Source organism: Littorina saxatilis, linkage group LG1 (genome assembly GCF_037325665.1).
Source record: "Littorina saxatilis isolate snail1 linkage group LG1, US_GU_Lsax_2.0, whole genome shotgun sequence".
In the NCBI taxonomy this organism is placed as follows: Eukaryota; Metazoa; Mollusca; class Gastropoda; order Littorinimorpha; family Littorinidae; genus Littorina; species Littorina saxatilis.
The window spans coordinates 56,820,410-56,831,010 of NC_090245.1; the positions used below are offsets into that span (position 1 = coordinate 56,820,410).

General features: G+C 41.5%; 1 protein-coding gene across 2 annotated transcripts in view; it reads right to left on the reverse strand.

Annotated features, from left to right (window-relative positions):
* Positions 1-9,875, reverse strand: part of LOC138974922 (D-aspartate oxidase-like) — a 30,320-nt gene extending 20,445 nt beyond the window's left edge. The window contains exon 1 of one of the 2 annotated variants that reach the window (XM_070347641.1): positions 9,811-9,875. The gene's annotated coding sequence lies outside the window, so the exon portion shown is untranslated. Of the gene's footprint in view, positions 1-1,174; positions 1,399-9,810 lie in introns of those variants that run through there. The other variant, XM_070347636.1, reaches the window with a different exon arrangement.
* Between the last annotated feature and the right edge of the window lie 726 nt (positions 9,876-10,601).

The following is a 10,601-nucleotide window of genomic DNA, read 5'->3' on the forward strand; positions in this document are numbered from 1 at the left end:
TAGTGGTGGCGTGCGAGCTCGTCTCCCAAGAACTTAGTTTAGGTTCCCACACTGTGTCCGGAAACACAGTCAGCATCGCTCCGACTTCGTTGGGGGGTGGTTTGAATTCGGAGTGTCCTTCTCCTAGACTGGTTGCCTGCCATGGCTGATGAGTCCGGTCTGCCCACGGTTTGAATTCAGAGTGTCCCTCTCCTAGACCGGTTGCCTGCCATGGCTGGTGAGTCCGGTCTGCCCATGGTTTTATTTACATGAGTATCCTTCTCATGCCCCTTATGACTCGAGGAGAGTTTGCTGATATTAGTCTGACCTCTCTCCGTTGACCTGTCCAGCATGCGAGACGCTACCAGAAGTTTTGACACTCCCGCTGGCATAGCTCTCGGGGTCATAGAAGTACTCAAGCTCCCACACCTCGTCAAGGAATCAGCCGTGTGTGGAGTTCGGCGTTCCAGGATTGTGTGTGTGTTTTAATGTGTTTGTCACTGTGTGAGACATTGTGTGTGTGTGTGTGTGTGTGTATGTGTACATTTGTGTGTCAGTTTATATGTGTGCGCGATGGTGTGTGTGTGAAGGGTGGGGGATAGGCGCGTGCACACTATCAATTCTTTGATATCGCAACCCCATCTCAGGCTAGTACAAATGATCAACAGATGAGCCGAAGACACGGCCATACGCAACACGGCACTGCATATGCTTATCAGCGGGTACACACTGACGCATGTTGGCCCACTGAAGCGGTCAGCGAACAAAGAAATCTCGGCTTAGGCGAAGCAGAACTTGGTTGCCAGCTGCTGATTATAGTGGCGCATCTGCCGCTCGCATTTACCCAACAACACATCTGACACCTTCATTACCTTTACCTGAGGGGGATTTCACGTCTCCAATATTATAATGAGCAAGTACAAAATGCTGCAGAAAAAATGTAAGAAGTTTTTCTGCAGTAAAACAACAGTACCGTTTTACTGCAACATTCTTTATTTCAATTTTACTGTAGTAAAATGTTTTTCTGCACACAAAAAACGATGCTTCGCCGAATGATGACATTATTCAGAAATGCTGCAGAAAAGAAACAAAATCTGGAGCATTTCTGTTTCTCTGCAGAATAACTGAATAAAGTCATAATGATAATCCGCTAAGGATACTGTGCAAAGTGAAAGTGAAGAGAAAATGAGTTTACCAGATCTTGCAACCTGGCAGTGGCACTCTTGTCTATGTAAGCTGACAAATCAGGTGTGACAAGACGTCAATAATGCACTCCTTGGTTCACAACCACAAAACCTACATGTCAAAAACATCAAGACTGGAAATCGTAACATTCTCTGTGCGATCAGCTGTTATAAAACCCTTCCAGAAAGGCTGGCAGAACATTGACCTCAGAAACTTTTGAAACACACTTTCAGGGTCAGGGGAGATCACTCAGCGATTCTTTAGAGAGATCGGCGGAAAGATCAGTTGTCTGCTCTCCTTTCCGTCTCGCGGCACGGTCATTACTCGGTCATCTAGTCAGCGGTCTTACTCCTGCGCCGCGCGTGACCGCGTACAGATTCATTGAAGACACTACAAGTATGTAAGCTAGTGGTAATGAATATTATCATAATTTATAATAAATAAAAATAGTTTGCACACAACAGCAACGATTCCAATAAGGCAATACTGATAACAACACCGGCCGCTCAGCAAAAACTGACGGCCCGGTGACAAATCAGTGATATTGACCGGCCAGCCCGGCCCTGAAAAGTACAATATTGCTATTTCATATGTTACGTAGATTTTCATTGGTCAATTGGGCAAAACTGAGCTCATTGCAAAAATGATATCGACGGTCTCGATTTTGATATCACTGTCTCAACAGACCATATAGCAGAAGATAATTTTATCATCACACAGTCCGTCAATATAATTACCCAATTGGTCTGTTGAGACAGTGATATCAAAATCGAGACCGGAGGTCGAGATTTTGATGTCACTGTCGAAACAGACCAATAGCAGAAGATATCATCACACAGTCAGTCAATGTTAGATATATATTGCTAATTCTCTGGACATTTTGTATTTACTGTAAAGAAATTACAAAAGTATTTGTCTCAGTTTTGGCTGTTCCATATCCCTCCTTCTGATTATTATTTCTTTTTGTTCACGCTTTTCTAGTACTTTTCAGTATTTCAAAATGTCTTTTCTTTCAAAAAGTCTTTAGTCACTTACTCAGCTAAATTCTGGGATAATTACATTTTCATATATATTTTTTTGTTTTTAAATTTAGGTGTTTTTGTTTTTGAAGTGGGGAAGCAATAAAGAGGTCGTCGATATCAAAACTGGTATCGACGGAAATGTCGTCGATATCACTTTTGCACTGAGCTCAATTTTGCCCAATTGACCAATGGAAATCCACGTAACATATGAAATAGCAATATTGGGTACTACAAAGTTCCTGAACGAAATTTTGTAGAGCCAATAGGATATTGTGGTCGATACACAAATGTTCTAGACATGCACACCCAAAAAGCGTAATTGTCAGTTTAAAACTTTTGGTCTTGACAGCCGGTGAGCCAGTTTCGCCCGCCGCAACCGTCTCAAATGGGGTTTTCTTTTCCTTCTTTTCATATATTTTTTTATTATTAACCTTCGCCGGCACTCGTGGGTCCGTGCGGACCCAGAAGGGTGTTTGATTGCAAATATCTTTTAAACGAGTTGGAATTTTTTAATGAGCTTTTAGAAATGCCTCAGACACCTAACAAGCTATCATCTCCTAAAAGCTCATTAAATTTCAGTGATAATTAATTAATTAATTAATGGTCAAATTTAGACTACACACGGAAGCATTCGTGGGGACGTGCGGACCCATACTTCTCAAAGAAGGACAATTGTGCAAACCCTTCCGTGGCACTCGTGGGGCCATGCAGACCCATAATATTTTACCAAATACCGTGTGTAGTCTAAATTTGACCATTAATTAATTAATTAATTATCACTGAAATTTAATGAGCTTTTAGGAGATGATAGCTTTTTAGGTGTCTGAGGCATTTCTAAAAGCTCATTAAAAAATTCCAACTCGTTTAAGAGATATTTGCATCAAACACCCTTCTGGGTCCGCACGGCCCCACGAGTGCCACGGAAGGATATGCATATTTTTCTTTCTTTGAGAAGCATGGGTCTGCACGGCCCCACGAGTGCCACGGAAGAATATGCACATTTTTCCTTCTTTGAGAAGCATGGGTCTGCACGGCCCCACGAATGCGTCCGTGTGTAGTCGATAACGAGTGCCGGCGAAGGTTAAGGGAGGAGGGGGGGGGGGTAAATTGCGTCTGTGGCAAGGCTTCCTCTGCGGCCTAACTGATTAGCCAATCAGTGTGCTGTCGGTACTGCGGGACGGCGCAGCGGCTTCATGCAAGTCCCATACAGCGGTGCTCCACAGCTTGGTCAGTGGTGATTAATAAGCTTTTCTGGTCACGTACGGTTTTCTTTCTGCCTGTGTGACGATGACATCTTGGCCCCGTAGTCATATTAAGATTCTCGGCCTCGTTGATCTTGTATAATCTCCACACTGAACAAAAAAACACCCTTCGATAGTACTGATGAGCGACCTTGGGTGCCTTACATCAAGTTCATGGGGCCAAATTTGTCCAACCAATTTTTTGTATTTAAAGGCACAGTAAACCTCCCGTAAACCATCACAGAGCTCCCCGAGCGTCTACATACAGTACAAGCATACTTCCATTTGAACGCTCACCGAACGGGAACATCCTGGCTGCTTTCTGTCGAGCGTGAGAAATTTTCAAAGAACTTATTTTCGTGGACTTGCTCCTCTATAACAATAGCGCCTCGTTTTGGTGCTGGACGGCTGTTATGAATATTCAATACCGGAAATCACACCCGGACAGTAAGCCTCCCGTAAACCATCACAGATACTGTCAGGCTTTTACACACAGTAGCCTACAAACACCCTTCCATTTGAACGCTCACCAAACGGGAACATCCTAGGTGCCCTACGTAAAGAGCGAGCAATTTTTAAAGAATCATTAATTTTGCACTGTCTCGGGTCTCATTCTATCGATGTAAACTGGCGATAGCCGTGGATCGATGATTATCAGAATGTTTTTGGACCGGGGTGCGTTTTTGCGCTAGACCTAACTTTTAAAATCTAAATAATAAATTGACAGCTTGTTACACAAACATTCTTTAATTATAAAAGAATTCTTTTTCCATCAAGACAAGATCAGTACAATTCGAAGTGGTGAAAGTTTGAAAAAAGAAAAGCCCGGAAGCAGGGTCACGCAAGGGTCGTAGCAGACGACGGTTTATCAGTGCATATCGCCGTTCCTCTCAACAGTCAAAAGCCATCGCTAGAGTTCTTGTGAACCACAGCCGTTTGTTTCGTGCATAAAAACGTGCTATTGTAGATAAGCTCACATCGAGTCGCATTCAAATGACTAACTGACGACTACATTGTGAAAAAGGGAAACTGGATCACACGCCGGCCGGGGTTCACGATGGCTCAGGGGTAAGATAAACCACGCAAAAATAAATTCTTTGAAAATTGTTCGCTCTTTACGGAGGGCACCTATGATGTTCTCAATCGGTGAGTGTTTAAATGAAAGGGTGTTTGTACTGTGTGTAAAAGCCTGACCGTATCCGCTGTGATGGTTTACGGGAGGCTTACTGTGCCTTTAACTTAGAAATGTTATTCATCCTAAAATATTTCCCTTCTCATTCAAGGGATGTAGGCCTAACCACTCGGTACACGTTTTCGAAGAAATCGATTTTGGGGGTAAAATCTATTAAATTTCACCACCAATTTTCTTCGCATGCAAGAAACTGACATGCTTTTCGTCCTTAAATAATGTCACTTCTTTAATTTTACCAGGAAACAACATTTCAGTCTTGAGTATATATCGAGGGGGTAATATGACCACGGGGCCAAGATGACGGCATCGTTACCGGCCGGCCTCAGTTGTATCGTCTGCTGTATATATATATGACAATGTCAGTCCAGGACGCATCAGTGCTGACAACCTGCCGTCCAGCGGCCGACACTAGTCAGTAGCGGCCATGGACTTGCAGAGTGGCCTGTCCGGCTGCAACTCTGCGCCGGTCATGATGATGGTACATGTACTAATTAACAAGTCGCGTAAGGCGAAAATACAATATTTAGTCAAGTAGCTGTCGAACTCACAGAATGAAACTGAACGCAATGCCATTTTTCAGCAAGACCGTATACTCGTAGCATCGTCAGTTCACCGCTCATGGCAAAGGCAGTGAAATTGACAAGAAGAGCGGGGTAGTAGTTGCGCTAAGAAGGATAGCACGCTTTTCTGTACCTCTCTTTGTTTTAACTTTCTGAGCGTGTTTTTAATCCAAACATATCATATCTATATGTTTTTGGAATCAGGAACCGACAAGGAATAAGATGAAAGTGTTTTTAAATTGATTTGGACAATTTAATTTTGATAATAATTTTTATATATTTAATTTTCAGAGCTTGTTTTTAATCCGAATATAACATATTTATATGTTTTTGGAATCAGCAAATGATGGAGAATAAGATAAACGTAAATTTGGATCGTTTTATAAATTTTTATTTTTTTTTACAATTTTCAGATTTTTAATGACCAAAGTCATTAATTAATTTTTAAGCCACCAAGCTGAAATGCAATACCGAAGTCCGGGCTTCGTCGAAGATTACTTGACCAAAATTTCAACCAATTTGGTTGAAAAATGAGGGCGTGACAGTGCCGCCTCAACTTTCACGAAAAGCCGGATATGACGTCATCAAAGACATTTATCAAAAAAATGAAAAAAACGTTCGGGGATTTCATACCCAGGAACTCTCATGTCAAATTTCATAAAGATCGGTCCAGTAGTTTAGTCTGAATCGCTCTACACACACACACAGACACACAGACACACACACACACACACACACGCACATACACCACGACCCTCGTTTCGATTCCCCCTCGATGTTAAAATATTTAGTCAAAACTTGACTAAATATAAAAACACATGTTTATGCTGTCAGGCTGAGATCAAAGTGATACTGATAAGCTTGGAATATATTTGCTGAACTAGGAAATCGCGACCGTCAAGTCCACGATCTGGGCCAAGCGCCGGCTTAACATTTAATAATTAATACTGACACTATCGCCGATCAATGTCCAGCAGACGCCGAATCTACAGCCTTGTATTTCCGGGAAATGTCTCGAAGAGCATCATGCTTTTGTTGTTAGGTTACATAGTTTTATGCATTATCATCGAATCAGTCAGTATAGAGCAAACCAACACGGCCACACTGGCTTGACTGAACTTGAACTTGACATCAGTCAGTCGATCAGTCCTTACCTTTTTGCTGCGATTCAAGTTTCTGTGACTGACTCAGTGCAAGTCGAAATATGTGTGCGTTGCCTGCTCAGTGTCGAATCGGTTGGCCTGACGGCAGTAAAGGTCACTGATTGAAGTATATATATACCTGAGTTGATAAGAAACTGGCAGAAATAAATGCAGGTGTAACACGAAATTTTTACTCTACGAAAAATGTACTCCGGAGTAAATATTTCGTACGAAATTCATACTCCGAGTACACTTTTCGTACGAGAAAAGAACTCCCCAAGGCACGAAAAAATTACTCCCTCCACGAAATTTTTACTCCCCATTTTTATATTTAGTCAAGTTTTGACTAAATATAATTAACATCGAGGGGGAATCGAAACGAGGGTCGTGGTGTATGTGTGTGTGTGTGTGTGTGTGTGCGTGCGTGCGTGCGTGTAGAGCGATTCAGACCAAACTACTGGGCCGATCTTTATGAAATTTTACATGAAAGTTCCTGGGATTGATATCCCCGAACGTTTTTCTCCTTTTTTCGATAAATGTCTTTGATGACGTCATATCCGGCTTTTCGTGAAAGTTGAGGCGGCACTGTCACGCCCTCATTTTTCAACCAAATTGGTTCAAATTTTGGTCAAGTATTCTTCGACGAAGCCCGGGGTTCGGTATTGCATTTCAGCTTGGTGGCTTAAAAATTAATTAATGACTTTGGTCATTAAAAATCGGAAAATTGTAAAAAGAAATAAAAATTTAGAAAACGATCCAAATTTACGTTTATCTTATTCTCCATCATTTGCTGATTCCAAAAACATATAAATATGTTATATTCGGATTAAAAACAAGCTCTGAAAATTAAATATATAAAAATTATTATCAAAATTAAATGTTCCAAATCAATTTAAAAACACTTTCATCTTATTCCTTGTCGGTTCCTGATTCCAAAAACATATAGATATGATATGTTTGGATTAAAAACACGCTCAGAAAGTTAAAACAAAGAGAGGTACAGAAAAGCGTGCTATCCTTCTTAGCGCAACTACTACCCCGCTCTTCTTGTCAATTTCACTGCCTTTGCCATGAGCGGTGGACTGACGATGCTACGAGTATACGGTCTTGCTGAAAAATGGCAGCTACTTGACTAAATATTGTATTTTCGCCTTACGCGACTTGTTTGTACTTCCAGTAAAAATCTCGTACGCAAAAATGGGATGCGGGCGAAGGGATAATGCCAATAAGTGATCTCGCGCACACAAATGTCGCGCTACCCGGCTCCTTCCACCCCTTCCACCACCAAGACTAACAGGGGACAAGGGAGTAAAAATTTCGTACACCTGGCATGGGAAGTTAAATTGCCTTGTGTTTGGGTGAAGTAATTTATTCGTTATTTATTCGTCAGGGGAGTAACATTTTTGTACGAAATGTTTACTCGGAACTCACCTGTCTTGGGGAGTAATTTTCTCGTGAAATGGGGGAGTGCTTTTTTCGTAAAGGGAGTAACTTTTTCGTACGAAATGTTTACTCCGGAGTAAAAATCTCGTGGGAGTAATTTTCTCATGTTAATAATAATAATAATAATAATAATAATAATAATAATAATAATAATAATAATAAATGAGCATTTATATAGCGCAACATCATAACTTTACAATTATGCTCTTTGCGCTTGACACATTTAAAATTAAAAACACAGTTATACAAGCATTTACATCTACATTCATAGTCAACAACGCTTAATTAAAAGCATACACCATCACACATACATTACAAAAGATTCTTCCACTAACTTAGTAATAAAAACATGAATAAAATAGGTAGTGAAAAATAAGGAAATACCAGCTGAATACCCTTAATCAAACAGAACATGTTATCAACAATGCTGAAAACAGTCCTAGATGTTTATATACATTATCACTAAAACAACAAATACACTACATGCAGCCTACTGGTGGTCTGAGAAAACAAAATCAGGGGTTGTATTTCTTGAAGAGGTGCGTTTTAAGTGCTCGTTTGAATGCTTGGGGTGACTGAGAGTGGCGGATGTGAAAGGGGAGAGAATTCCATTGTGTGGGTGCGCAGAAAGTAAAAGTGCGTTGTCCGTATGTTTTGGTTTTGGTGTGTGGAATGGTAAGGATGCGACAGTCAGAAGAGGCACGGAGTTGTCTTGCCGGAGAATAGACGGTGAGGAGTTCAGAGGTGTACAGTTTCAATGCCTCGGTAAAACACACAGCAGTGCAAGGACGGCCACTGAGTCCGTATACTGCTCGAATTATGTGACCTTATTCAAGCGACGTAGGCAGCCAAACTGATAATTGTCGACTCTTTCTCTCGACATGACTGCGTCAGCACATAACATAGGCCTAATCATACAATCGGCTGCTCCCGTCCTAAATCAGCAACCAGCGGACGTTCCTTCTCAGTTCTCAGCCGCGCCTCAGTATCATCACGAAACAGTCTATTGGCCCGGCCTCGTTTCCCCCAAATCATTCAGGGTTTTCTTCTCCGCCCAATGGCTTGCGACGGGGTTTACCCAAGTACCATGCCCCTAATGACTCACGGCGATGTGTAGCCTACACTGATGACTGCGTAAAAGAGCAGTGCACCACGTGACCGTCTTCTAAGCCTGTGCTGCGGCATGATACACTGAGTTCGTCGAGTTTCAGCTCAGTTAAAACCACAGTCCTTCCCATGAAAACTGCCGGCTTCAGCTCAGTCACCATCAGTCTCAGATCCCGCCAGGCTTTTTCGAAATGGAAAACTGAGAACATATCAGTCCTTCCACTCAGTGCAAACACACCAAACATTGACATCCTGACTGCTTCCTGTCAAAGCAGATTGAGAATTGTTTGATGAATTAATTTCACATACCGAGTGCCACTATGATGTAGCCTATCCGTGTGCCAGAAGCACTTGCAGGCAAACCCAATCAATCACTGAGGATTCGAGATTTTAAAGCTAAATCAATAGCCCCATATAAACTGATATGTGCACGCTAAGGTTTCCAAACAGCATACCGTCATGACTCGAGATAACCGCAGGGGGAATCCATCACTAACAAATACAACCGCAGTTCTCTGAGAGGAAGTTGATATTTTGGAAAATATGAAATACAAATGGCCGCCATAATTAATATTTTGTTAGGTTTTGATTATCTGCTAGAGGAAGTAGATATCAACAAAATTTTAATTATGGCGGCCATTTGTATTTCATATTTTCCAAAATATCTACTTCCTCTCAGTTGCAGATAATTAAAACCAAACATACGTAGACGGGTACATAAGGATGTATGGGCCAACAGTTGCGGCCGGTGATACCCTCCCCACTGCCAGGTTCCAATTAGTCGCTGTATATGTACCATAAATCTGCAACTCAACAAACTCTATTATAAATAGGCTCAAACGATGGCACACTGCACTTTTACGCAATCATCATCAGTGTAGCATTGCAGGGAGCAACAACTATTACAAACATACAAATAAAAAAAAGATAAAGAAGTACCTCCGAAGTTCAAAACCTTGTCCTGTGTGCGCGCAGCACATTAAATGTGAGATCCTGGCGTCATAAAAAGCATGAATAACACGGATACTGCGCTGTACACTAATATATATACGAGATGCACCGATAGGGAGGAACTGTTCCATACCGCGGTGGTTGGGATCAATTTTGCGGCATTCCAGGTGGGAGCAGCAGAACTTCAAGGTAGGGGAAGGGCTCCTAATATGGACCGGCTCCTAATATGGACCACCTCCTGTTCTGACAAACTAACGGCGCTAGAGCGCTCAAAACAATTTCATTGGCTGTATTCACCCTCTCTGGATAACTTTCACATGTCAAAACAGTTGCAGAAACACAAACGGCCTCAAACCCGTTAGGCTTTTTCTCTTTTTTTCACTTTTGGCAGGGTTCACTCTAAATTTGCCGCCTAAAACGGACTCGTTTCTATCCCCAGTCAAAGTTTTTATCACACAAAAATTGCTACATATGACAGCTAAGACCGTATTTGTTTCATTTTAGCAGTGTTGACCCCGAGTTTCTACTGCAAACAAAAAATCTCAAAGTATGTGTGAGTCCCCTAATATGGACCACCTTCAACAAATCGAAGAAAATAAAAGCTAAATGCTATTTTTATTAATTCATTCAGAAGCTTGCTGAAAATAACCTATAACTAGCCTTCGAGATTTAAAAAAAATATCACAAATAGTCTTCTTTTCGTGGAAGTTGATAATTTCACTCATTTTCACTCTGTTTTTGATAAGCTTCTTTAGTTTCCTGGTGTGCTTCAAATAATG